At 39.3% G+C, this 13,201-nt stretch overlaps 1 long non-coding RNA gene across 1 annotated transcript; it reads left to right on the top strand.

Annotated features, from left to right (window-relative positions):
• The first annotated feature begins 325 nt into the window (after positions 1–325).
• On the top strand, positions 326–4,132 carry LOC135099384 (uncharacterized). The gene is made up of 5 exons (XR_010267876.1): positions 326–462; positions 958–1,044; positions 1,991–2,111; positions 2,641–2,798; positions 3,832–4,132. It is a non-coding gene; the product is annotated as an uncharacterized LOC135099384 (long non-coding RNA).
• The last annotated feature ends 9,069 nt before the right edge of the window (positions 4,133–13,201 follow it).

Below are 13,201 nucleotides of genomic sequence, written 5' to 3'. Positions count from 1 at the left end.
TTATATTAAAAATTAACACCACAGCCAGCGAACTTAGCTGTCATAGGCTCCAGGAATGCTTGAAATGAATGAAATAATATATAAGGATAATAATAATAATAAGGAAATAATGTTTCAGCATTTCGTAGTGATAGAAATGTGGATAGCAATATTTTCTTATCTTTTTTTGTCTTTTGAATTCAGCGGCTGTTCATAAAAGTAAAAAGAAAAGAATCTTAAAAGAAATCTGTTAAGCTACTATAGAGGGTTACAATCCGATATTATATAGTATTTCAACCTTAATCTTTCCTAGTACCGATGCTCTTTTGTTTGTTGTTGTTGTGAGGGAGAGAGCATTTCTGTCGTCTATACACAAAACTTTCCATTTCACTTACAAGATGGTGAAAAGAACGAACCTTGCTTATTATACACGGTTTTTAACGCTATAACACTTCTTTACTTGGATTTTACTCTCAAAAAACTGTAAGTATATGAACACAGGTTGATCTGAGTAATGGATGTGTGCAGAAAGGTAGCGAAAGACTTGGGGAGAGGTGAAAATAAGTTGTTTTTTTTTCCAGACTCCTTATCGTTGGTGAGTAATGTTTATGAAATCTTGTGTGAGCCTGTAGTGTTGACTGTGCTGAGTTATTTAGCTGTTATTTTACCCTCATCCCTCAGAATTTGTCACTTGTTACCCCCTTACTGGGCCAAGAGAGTGAAATAAGCCGTGTGTACAGGGTAGCTGACCAGGTGACTTTTCTCATTACAGATCTTACCGTAATTTGAAATATAGATATACACAACTAAAATTATAATGCTGATGGTGAATTTTAAAGGTTTATCTGCATTTTGGTGAAGTGTGGTTAGTTTTGGTAGGTGAGCAGGTTAAAAAGATAACAATTATGAAGATATGTTAATAGCAGACTTAGTGGTGTCCCCCAAGGTTATATCATTCATTTAATTTTTGCCTTCCAGATGACTGTGTTGGTGATAGAACCCTGGCAGGAAGAGGTGACGTTGCCTTGGATATTCAGAGTGAGGGAGACTGGCAGAAGACACAAGGTATGTAATAATTTTGTTACTTCTGCCTCACTCTTCTGTTGTGATATATATGTGTGTATTAGTGTTATGAAGAGTTATAGAAGTTATAGAATAAATGTGTCAACCTCAGTACACCGTGGAAGTGGTATTGGTGGGTCTTTTTAATTAACACCAAATATTGAACCACATATTTGCTGTACAGTTCTGTTGAATATTGTTGGTATTGGTGAATATTCTTTAGCATATTGGATGAAGCAGGTAGTAGGCAGGAAGGTAGGCCTATGTGGGGTGCCGTGTGGGGTGTATAGGCTGGCGCTGAAATCTTTTGTGTTGATTGCGGTTCAGATTTAAGTGTGTGGACCTGTACACTTCCTTGCCTCATTGAAAGGATAACTTAATTATAAGGAATTATCATTTACTATAAGGAATTATCATTTACTTCAGTCACCCGTACAAAATAGAGACATGACCTTTTTATTTATTTATTTATGTATGTATTTATTTATTTATTTATTTGTTTGTTTGTTTGTTTGTTTGTTTGTTTATTTATTTATGTATGCATTTATTTTCAGAAAGCAGAGATTGTGACAGGTGAAAGCCCTGAGATTTATTTATGTATTTATTTATTTATGTATTTATTTATGTATGTTATGTATGAGATTTATTTATGTATGTATTTATTTTCAGAAAGCAGAGAGATTCCCCAGAGAGAAGCTTTTTTTCAGTGTTTGTATCTCTAAACCTTCTTCACAATTATCTCTCTCTCTCTCTCTCTCTCTCTCCTCCACACAGCATCCCCTGGCCTTCCACAGCCTTCTCACTGGTCTCCTTGTTGTGTCATCCTTCACACAGCATCCCCAGGCCTTCCACAGCCTCCCCACTGGTCACTTTGTCCTGTCCTGTCCTCCATATACCAATCACAGGCCTAACCTAGCCAACCTAAACTAACCTAACCTCACACCCACAGGTTCGGAGGCCTCCAGAGAGCTGCCCAGAGTGAAGCTTGTGGTATAGAGGAACAGCTGCTGATCATCAAGCTTACGGAATGACTGGAGGAAAGTGGGAGGAGCCTGGAGGGAGTGGTGGAGGTACAGTACTTGGAGAAAATCCCTTCACCATGACGATAATGGTGTTCTTTTTCTCGTTCTTCTTTTTCCTCCTCCTCCTCCTCCTCCTCCTCCTCCTCCTCCTCCTCCTCCTCCTCCTCCTCCTCCTCCTCCTCCTCCTCCTCCTCCTCCTCCTCCTCCTCTTCTTCCTGCTGCTGCTGGCTTATTGGCTAAATGACTTGTGGCTTAGTGAGGCTTATTGGTGACTGGCTTAGTGAGGCCTATTGGGTGACTGGCTTAGTGAGTCTTATTGGTGACTGGCTTAGTGATGCTTATTGGTGACTGGCTTAGTGAGGCCTATTGGGTGACTGGCTTAGTGGCTTGAAATTATGGGTGTCTTTTAACATTGTTACCTTGCATGCATGTTCAACAAAAGTCAAAGCTAATGAGAAACTTGCTTTTATAAAACAGCTTGCTACCCAACAAAGCAAAGGATTATATTTATTTATTTATAGTCTTTCACTATTCCATAATTCAAGCCAGTGAATCTAATCTCTTTCTTTCTATACAGATACCAGGATATGTGACCACCACCACCACCCCCACCACCACCACCACCCCCACCACCACCACCACCACCACCACTACCACCACCACCATTGGAGATGCCCCTCTGTAGTTGCACATTACGGCCCTGTTGTGTACCCTGGTGGCCTTCATAGTTGACCGGTGAGTATGTATATTTGTTGAGGGTTGCTGTGCTCTCAGTCACTGTCTTCCGAGGCTACAGAGAGTTTCTCCTGTTGATACTGTAGAAATGTTGTGTATCTGTCAGAAGAACCATAAAAAACTCTCTTGAAAACCTGTGTCTCTTCAACTAGAGGCTTTGGGAAGTAGTGGAGGTGTGGCCAGACTTGTTTCAGAATGTACCAGAAAGTCTAACCTGATTTTCTTGTTAATATTGGGATTTTTATTGGAGTTAAAAGGAAGTTTGATATTTTATCAATATTTATTTATTTGGTGAATTCAATGAAGTTTGACAAAGTTATATTCAAAGTATTTACAAACACACACACACACACACACACACACACACACACACACACACACACACACACACACACACACTACAGGTCTTAACCAATGCATCATAAATTTTTGTGTATAGTTATTGTGCTTAGTATTTTGCAAACAGCATCTTTAATAATTTTATTGCATGCCTAAAAAAAAAAAAAATTCAAGCAACATAGCTTAATATTTGTGTTTGTTTATGTGCATGGCTCTAAATAATATATGTTTGTGTGTTAGTTGGCTTGTGTGTGTCTGTGGTTTGCTATTGGTTCAGTACATCTGTGCCTGGCCTGGTCTGAAACGTGGCTGCTTTACAATGTTTTCTGGCACAGAGGAAGAAATGGTGTGCTGTTCTTCTGTTTTGTCCTGACTGAGAAGCTGTTGTGTTTTTTTTTCCTTGTTCTGCGTTGCTGTGCTTCAAGGGGTAGACTTGCCTGTCCTCCATTGTCCTGTGTCTGTCATGCTTGTTGTATAGTCAGTAAAACACCTTTTGTTCTGTCTTGCCCTGAATGGTCTGTTGTGCTTGTTGTATCTCTCAGATCTTCCACATTCTCTTCTTCTCTTATTTTTTCTGATAATTTCATTTGACTTTAATTCTTTTCATCTATCAACACCAATATACCACACCACACCACACCACCACCACCACCACCACCTGCATCACACTCAGACTTTCCTTTCCTCCACTTAGCTGAGTGCAGCTGTCGGTGACTGCAGGAATGGACCTCAGATGGCGGACACAACAGCATTACCAAGTCAAGAAGTTGTCCAGTATTTTATCTCTGCTCTCGAACAAGCAATGACCAGTGGTGGTGTTGTTCATGTCTGGCTTGTGTGTGTGTGTGTGTGTGTGTGTGTGTGTGTGTGTGTGTGTGTGTGTGTGTGTGTGTGTGTGTGTGTGTGTGTGTGTGTGAGTTTGTTCATCCATTATGATTTGAAGAGATTGTGTTTGTATTTTTATTGTGGGACTCTGTGATTATACTTTGAAATGATACGGCCTTAAAATTGACCTTTGACCCTGTGTGGTAGTGGAGTGAGGCTTGCGACAGTTAGGAATTGGTTGTCAAAAAGTGACCACATTGGTTTTTCCTCAATTGCTTTATCCATGAAAGTTCTATTCCTTGTGTTCTTTGTCATGATGATGTTTGATTCCCTTGGTTTCCAATTGGTTGCCTTTGTGTGAGTTTTGATCCAGTCATTTACTTCCCTACTTACTGAATTCCAGGAAACAAAGGGATTGCTTGCTCCTTTTGCTTCCTTGTGGACAAATTCACTGCTAATAGTTTGTTATTTGGAAGTTTGATTGAAGGCTTGTTCCTCCCTCTCCTCCACCCTATGACTACTTGATGCTATCTAGTAAAATTCTTCACAATGATGTTTTCCATGCCTTCGCTGCCCTAAACCCTTGGAAAGCTTGGAGGGGTCCCTCCTCTTGTTCTTCAAAACTGCATTTCTGTGCTTGCACCTTGCCAAGTCAAACTCTTTCAACTCTGTGTGTCAACATGTAATAATATTACTTCTTGCTGGAAGTTTGCCTACATTCAGCCTGTTCCTGAAAAGGGTGACCATTCTAATCCCTCATACTACTGTCCTGTTGCTTTAATTTTCTGCCTATCTGAAGTTTTTGAATTTATCCTCAAAAGGAAGATTCTTAAACATCTATCACTTGACAACTTTCTATCTAATTGCCAGTATGTGTTCCATAATGGCCAGACAAAAGAAAACATGTGTTCAGTGGCTTCAGCCACCACCAATGGTCTCTCTTTTTAAGATTTCCTGCTTAACTAATGTTTAAGTATCTCATTACAAAGATAAGAATATAGATATCATAAAGATGGTTATTTATATTGATTAGCATATTAGCATTATGAATGTTCCTGTTCATATGATTATAACTATCAGCAGAAAAAATTGTATAACATGTGTCATTCATTTACTTGAAGCTGCATTGTCAAGGAAGCTTGATACACTTTTCAGTGATGTGTTTATGTGCTAACATATGTGTGCTTGGAGCATAAAAGATAGTCTACACTATATTTTGACAGATAAACAGTTGGTATGAAAAAATTACTTTTACCTACAGCACTTACTTAATTTGCATTTGGGCACCATCTCTTTGAAAATAGTCCATTTGAGCAGCAATACAGCAGCACATTCAGCACTGTTGTCACCCCTGAAACTTATTCTGGAAGTGTTGTTCTCTAAGCATGTCAAGCATCTACTGTTTGTGCAGAATCATCTCCACAATGGACAGAAGAAGCATCAGGCCAAAGTCTGTCAGGAATTCTGTCAGCCAGCCATGAATGACCCAACCTTCATGTCAAAGGACATCTCTGGGAACAAAATTTGGGTTTACAGGTATAACCCCCTAACCCAAACAAGTCTTTACAATAGAAGAGTCCAGCATCTCCATGCAGGGCATGGTTCAGGTCTGGAAAACCACTAAGAGCATTTTTATTCAATGTCTTTGAGATTCATAGGATAGTTCATCATGAATTCATCCCCCAAAAAAGATCATCAACTGCCAGTTCTACTCAAGTGTTTTGAGGCATCTGAGGACATTAATTTTGGCAGATATGGCTTGAAATGTGGTGCAAGGCTAAATGGATGCTCCATGATGATGATGATGATGATGATGCACCCTCTCTTACATATCTCTTATAATGCATGGGCTTCTCAGATGCATGATTATCCCTTTGCAGCTGCCCTACTCATCAGATTTGGTACCAACCCTTGTGACTTGTGTCATGCTCCCCACATGGACATTCATTCTATGGAAACAATGAGAAATTGATCTCAAGATGAGATAAGTCTTTAGCCATGACAAGTTGTAGCCAGCCAGGGATTGAACCTCTCACTGAGAGAACACAAGGATGACACCTTAGACATTGAGACCATGATGACTGTCAGGTCCCAAGTTCAGTTTTAGGACATTTATACTCCTAATCTCTGCACTTTTTTTTCCTGGAAATAATAAAGATGCAGCTGAAGGGATGCTCTTTTGACACCATGGGGTAGGTTCATTAGATTAGATTAGATGTGATTTACTTTAGAGTTTTAATGAAAGCAATGGCAAAAAAAGACTATGGTTCCAGCCTGTGTGAGACAACCCTCAAGAATTTAAATATTTCCAAACTACTTATAGCATTCAGATTGTTCATGGATACAACTGAAGGTAATACAAACATAGGAGTTGTAAAAATATTTTTTTAAATAATGAATTAAGACTTATACAGTACACAAACATTCATTAAAAGACCACACTGAGCCACTGTTTACACAAACAGCTGATGAATGCTCACTGTTGATGTCACTATCAATGGTGGCAGCTGCAGCAGTTACAGCTCATTCTTCTCACCAAACTTGCATCACTGTGTATAGTGCTAGTGATGTTGGGATTGGAACTGCACTTGCTACCTCGATATCAGTGTTACAGACATTTTTACAATTTGTTGCGGACCATCCATGCAGTAGGCTTTAAATTCCGTTAGGGTACGACTCGCAAGCAAGCTGATCCCAGGCAGTATACGTGATTTGCATCAGAATACTGCACATTAGTGGCGAGCTGACTGTAGTCACCACAAAAGAAATCTATACAGCAAAAATGCAGGTGAAAAGCACATATGGAAAAAATGTGGATATATTTGAGTTGCATATCCATCATGTGCTAGAACACAGTCATCATACATCTCACAGCAGCTGAGATGCTTGTGTAGCTGTTCATACACATCCCACACCAGTGCTGGTCCAGCTGCCTCGGAAGCAGCATCCATAACTGACGACTCCATCAGGATTCACGCGACCCATCATTGACTAATTTTGGATGCTTACAGTTTTGTTGCTGTGCTTTACCATAGGTCACCAGGAGCTGAAAATGAAAGAAAAAGCACATTCATTGGCATAGCTGCAGCAGGGAGTGTTAGCGATATATATGGCAGCTGATCTTGTGTTGACCCAGAAAGCCATTTACCAGCTTAAAAACTCCACTGTCACCCTCCTGCCTCCAGGCTTAGCATTAATGCCCCCCCCCCCCTGAAAAAAAACTCTTAAATCCCCCCCAAAAAAGTTTAAGTGGTTATTTCAGGGGGTTTTAGAAAATATATTTTACTAATCAAGATTTAGTTGTATATTATATTGATAATTAAGGTCTATATATATACATACACATTAAAATTGTAAAAGTAGTCAAGTCTGTCCCATTAAATTCCTAACCTGTATCAGCATGACCTAAACAAGTGTGTGTTCTTCATTAAAAGAGTGTCAAAATCTTTCAAGATCTAACTCCCCTTGTAATTTCTTGCACCTAGCCAAAAACATCTCCAATAACTTTGCTTCTTCATGGCACTACTGCCATCTCATCTATTTCTAAAGCTGAACTCTTCACTCAAACCTTTGCTAAAAACTCTACCTTGGATAATTCAGGGTTTGTTCCTCCGTCTCCTCCATCCTCCGATTACTTCACGCTACCTACGAAAATCCTTTGCAGTGATGTTTTCCATGCCCTGGCTAGCCTTAACCCTCAGAGAGCTTACAAACCTGATGGAGTCCCTCCCATTGTTTTCTGAAACTGTGCCTCTGTGCTTGCACCTTGCCTAATCAAACTCTTCCAAATTTGTCTATCAATATCTACCTTTCCTTCTTGCTGGAAGTTTGCCAAAATTCAGCCTGTTCCTAAAAAGGGTGACCATTCTAATCCTTCAAATTATCGTCCTATTGCTGTAATTTCCTACCTCTCCAAAGTTTTGAATCTATTCTCAACAGGAAGATTCATAAACATCTATTATTTCACAACCTTCTATCTGATTGCCAGTATGGGTTCTGTCTAGGCCACTCTACTGGTGATCTTATGGAGTTCCCTACTGAGTCTTGGTCATCCTCTTTTAGGGATATTGGTGAAACTTGCTGCTGTTGGCTTGTGCATATCAAAAGCTTTTAATAGAGTCTGGCATAAAGCTTTGATTTCCAAACTATCCTCCTATGGCTTCTATCCTTCTCTCTGTAACTTCATCTCAAGTTTCCTTTCTGATCATTCTATTGCTGTTGTGGTAGACAGTCACTGTTCTTCTAAATCTATTAACAGTGGTGTTTCTCAGGGTTCTGTCCTGTCACTCACTCTCTTCTTATTTTTTGTTAATGATCTTCTAAACCAAACTTCTTGTCCTATCCATTCCTACACTGATGATACCACCTTGCACTTTTCCATGTCTTTTTTGTAGACATCGAACCCTTCAGGAAGTAAACAATTCTCACAAGGAAGCCACAGAATGCCTGACTTCTCAACTCTCTAAAATTTCTGATTGTGACCGAGCAAACCTAGCATTGTTCAATGCACCAAAGACTTAATTCTTCCATCTATCAACTCGACACAACCTTCCAGGCAACTATCCCCTCTTCTTCAGTGACACTCAACCATCCCCCTCTTCTACTGAACATCCTCAGTCTGCCCTTCAGTTATAATCTGAACTAGAAACTCTACATCTCATCTCTAGCTAAAACAGTTTCTATGAAGTTAGGTGTTCTGAGTGTTCTCCACCAGTTTTTCTCATCCCCCAGCTGCTAGCTTTGTACAAGGGCTTTATTCCTCCATGTATGGAACATGCTTCATATGTATGGGGGGGTTTCACTCATACTGCTCTTTTAGACAGTGTGGAATCAAAAGCTTTCTGTCTCATCAGCTCCTCTCCTCTAACCGTCTTAAGTCTCTCTCATTCATTGCTCTCTCTGGTAAACTGGAACTCACTTCCCGCTTCTGTATTTCCTTCTTTCTATGACTTGAACTCTTTCAGAAGAGAGGTTTCAACACACTTATCTTGAAATTCTTGATGATCAGCACCTCAGTGGACTTTTTTTTGGGGGGGCTAGTGGCCATCACATGAAAAAAACACCTCAAACTTTTGTTTCACTCTGGATTATTTTTTAATTGCTTATTTAAAGTGATTTACATATAAATATGAAGAATAAAGATAAGTAAATAAAACACAAAAAAACAATTAATCCCCCCCCAAAAAAAAAAAAAAAAACAGTGGATCCATGGTGGTACATTGCCTGGCAGTGTACCACCATGGATCCCAGAAGATAATTTCCCCCCATATAAACAAACATTGATCACACTCCAACACAGGGATGATGGATACACAACTCATATGTATCTATATTTTTCTGCGTACTTTTCATCTGTACTTTTTGTTATATATATATATATATATATATATATATATATATATATATATATATATATATATATATATATATATATATATATATATATATATATATATATATATATATATATATATATATATATATATATATATATATATATATATATATATATATATATATATATATATATATATATATATAATGTGGGGGTTCAGCTCTGCTAACAGTTAGCAGTTATAATGGCAAAAACTAGCTATAGTTCTGACCTGGTTAAGACAGGCCACTCAAAAAATTAAGATAAAACATTTTTGTTGCATACAAATGAAGATGGTAAATACATATGAGTTCATAAAAAATCAAAAGGGTGATGAATAAAACCAATGCAGTACAGTAACAATCATAAAAAATGACACCATCAGTGTTTACATACACTTTGTTGATATCACTAGATTGTGGTGACAGTGGCAGCAGCAGCAGCAGCCTGCCCTTCTCTTCATTAAACTCGTATCACAGTATCTAGTCGGTGTAGCAGCAGCAGAGACAGCAGTGGCAGTGGCAGCTACAGCATGTCCATTTCCTAACCAAACTTGCATCACTGTATGGTGGCTGCAGCTTGCCCTTGTCATTAAACTCCCAGTGATGAGTATTATGGCAACAGCACCAGCAGTGAGCGATGGCAGTGGCAGCAGAGCAGCTGCAGCTGTGGCTGCAGCCTGATATTCTTCTCACTAAACTAGCATTATTTTGGGTGGCAGAGCTGGTGATGGTGGCAGCAGCGGCATATTCGTTTACCCGACATTAGTGTTACCCTGCTCTACATTACAGGTTTCTCTGCAGCTTGATTCACCCCATCCCCACTTTAGGCTTTAAGTTCCCTCCATTAGAGTATGACTTGGAAGCAAGACCCCCTCCATGTTAGATGCAATTCATGTTAGAATATTGCACATTAGCAGCAACCTGACTGTATAGTAACACTGTGGCAGGGGTGGCAGCAGTGACATTGGCACACTCAGTACTGTCACTGCATGTGGCAGGACCGGCGGTGGCACGCTCATTACTATCGCAGCGTGGTGGGGCTAGTAGTGGCACGCTCAGTACTATCACTGCATGTGGTGGGGCTGGTGGTGGTATGCTCATTACTATCACTGCAGGTGGTGGGGTTGGTGGCAGCATGCTCAGTACTATCACTGTGGGTGGCCAGGGTGGTGGCAGTGGCAGTAGCACACTCAGTACTACCACTGAGTGGTGGCAACAGCGGTGGCACTCTCAGTACTATCATTGGGTGGTGGCACAGTCAGTACTATCATTGGGTGGTGGCACAGTCAGTACTATCATTGGGTGGTGACAGCAGCAGTGGCACACTCAGTACTATCATTGGGTGGTGGCAGTGGTGGTGGCACACTCAGTACTACCACTGGATAGCAGCAGCAGCAGTGGTAATGGTGGCATCAGCACACCCAGTACTATCACTATGGGTAGCAGGGGTGATGGCAGCGGTGGTGACTCATTCAGTACTATCACAGTGGGTGGTGGGGGCAGCAGCAGTGGTGGCAGCATACTCGGTATTATCACTGAGTGACAGAGGCATCCATACCTTCCCCCATGTTATTGTTAACCTGCCTTGCATTACAGACTTCTTTGCAGCTTGTTTAATGAAAGCAAGGGCAGAAAATCACTATGGTTCCAACCTGGCTGAGAGAGGCCCCTCAGAAATTGAAATAGAATATTTCCAGACAACATGTAACATTCAGATTTTTTATAACTGAAGGTAATGCAAATCAAGGAGTGCATAAACATCACAAGCATAATGAATAAAAACTGTAACATTACAGTAACAATCATTAATTAAAAAAACACACTGAGCCACTGCTTACACAAACAGTTGATGAATGCTCACTGTTGATATCACTGTGGATGGCGGTGGTAGTGGCTGCAATGGCAGCTGCAGCCTGCCCTTCTCCCTAAATTCACATCATTGTAAGTGGTGATGGCAGAAGCAGCAGCACTGCACTTGCTCCCTCAACGTCTGTGTTACCTTACTCCACGTTACAGACTCCTCTGTGGCTTGATGTAGCCCATCTCAGTGTTAGGCTTTAAGTTCCCTGCATTAGAGTATGACCTGGAAGCAAACTGACCCCTGATATTATGGTCATTTGCATCAGAATATTGCACATTAGCAGTAACCTGACTATATATATATATATATATATATATATATATATATATATATATATATATATATATATATATATATATATATATATATATATATATATATATATATATATATATATATATATATATATATATATATATATATATATATATATATATATATATATATATATATATATATATATATATATATATATATATTTATTTATTTATTTATTTATACAGGGAGTACTCTGTTTATGACAATCTCAAACTGCTGTTTCATGTTACAATACAGGCAGTGCTTGTTCCAGTTCATTCCCCTTTGCATTTTTTTTTTTTTTTCAGGTAGTACAGTAGTTATGTTTTAATGTTTTAGCATATGATTTTATAGTACTATAACATTAGCATAAGTAAGAGACAAACTGTAGGTTCTTACTTAGGCTGGTTCTGACCTACTTCAAAGATCTGTTTATGACATAGTGTAGGAGCAGAACTCTATCATAACTCAAGGGCCCCCCTGTATGTGATTCACCTACGGTTGTCTGCTGGTCATCCAGCTAGCCATTACTCTACAGAATGAGCTCAGAGCTCATAGTGACTGATCTTTGGGTAGGACTGATACCACTTACACATCACACACTAGAACAGTGAGATCACAACCCCTCTGGTTACATCTCATACCTACTTGCTGCTAGGTGAACAGGGGCTACACATTAGGAGGCTTGCCCATTTGCCTCGCTGTGCCTGGGATTCAAACCTGGACCTTCTTGGTTGTGAGCCAAGCATTCTAACCACTACACTACACGATGTGTGTGTGTGTGTGTGTGTGTGTGTGTGTGTGTGTGTGTGTGTGTGTGTGTGTGTGTGTGTGTGTGTGTGTGTGTTTGTGTGTTTACCTAATTTACCTAGTTGTAATTTATAGGGCCTGAGCTACACTCATGTGGTCCCATCTTCATATCTACACGTGTTCAGTTTTTCCTTAAAGTTGTGCACACTCGTTGCTGATACTTCATCAACACTGAGCTTGTTCCAAACTTCTTTATTTCTCAGTGGGAAACTATATTTCTTAATGGTACTCAAGCATCTTCCTTTTCTTAGTTTTTTGCTGTGTCCTCATGTGTAACTGGTATTTCCTACTTATCTTAGCAGCAGTTTTTCATTATCTATTTCTTCCACTCTCTTCCACAGTTTGTAAATTAGTATTAAGTCTCCCCTTTCTCTTCTTTGTTCCAATGTCAGCAGATTTATTTCCTTTAACTTGTCTTCATATGTCAATTCTTCCAGTTCTGGAAGTATTTTCATTACCATCCTTTGTACCTTTCTAGTTTTTTCACATGTTTCTTCTTGTGGGGAGATTACACTGACAAAGCATATTCTAGCTTTGGTCTAATCAGGGTGATAATTCTAGGGCTGAGAACAAGAAGGGCCAATGTCATAAAACCATGTTTTGAGAAAAACGAATTTGAAAAATTGCTTCCTTTATTAAAAATCAGGCAAGTACAGCAAACGAAAGCTTTTTTTTTTCGTGATTACTTGCCTTTTAACCTGCTATTTCCTGTCCAAGGCATTGCATTATTGTTTTCACTTTGAAGAAAAAAAAAAATATTAGACCAAACTGAAAATTTTAATTCCTGCAAATTGTGCAAAAAAAAAAAATTGCATGTATGGAGAAAAGTTTTTTAAACATTTTGAAGTTAAGCTATATCATTCTAGTAGCTATTCTTACAATATCTGTAATATTC

The sequence above is a fragment of the Scylla paramamosain genome, unplaced genomic scaffold (genome assembly GCF_035594125.1).
Source record: "Scylla paramamosain isolate STU-SP2022 unplaced genomic scaffold, ASM3559412v1 Contig122, whole genome shotgun sequence".
NCBI lineage: Eukaryota > Metazoa > Arthropoda > Malacostraca > Decapoda > Portunidae > Scylla > Scylla paramamosain.
Note: the sequence above shows the minus strand (reverse complement) of the source record. Positions and strands in the feature narration are given on the sequence as shown.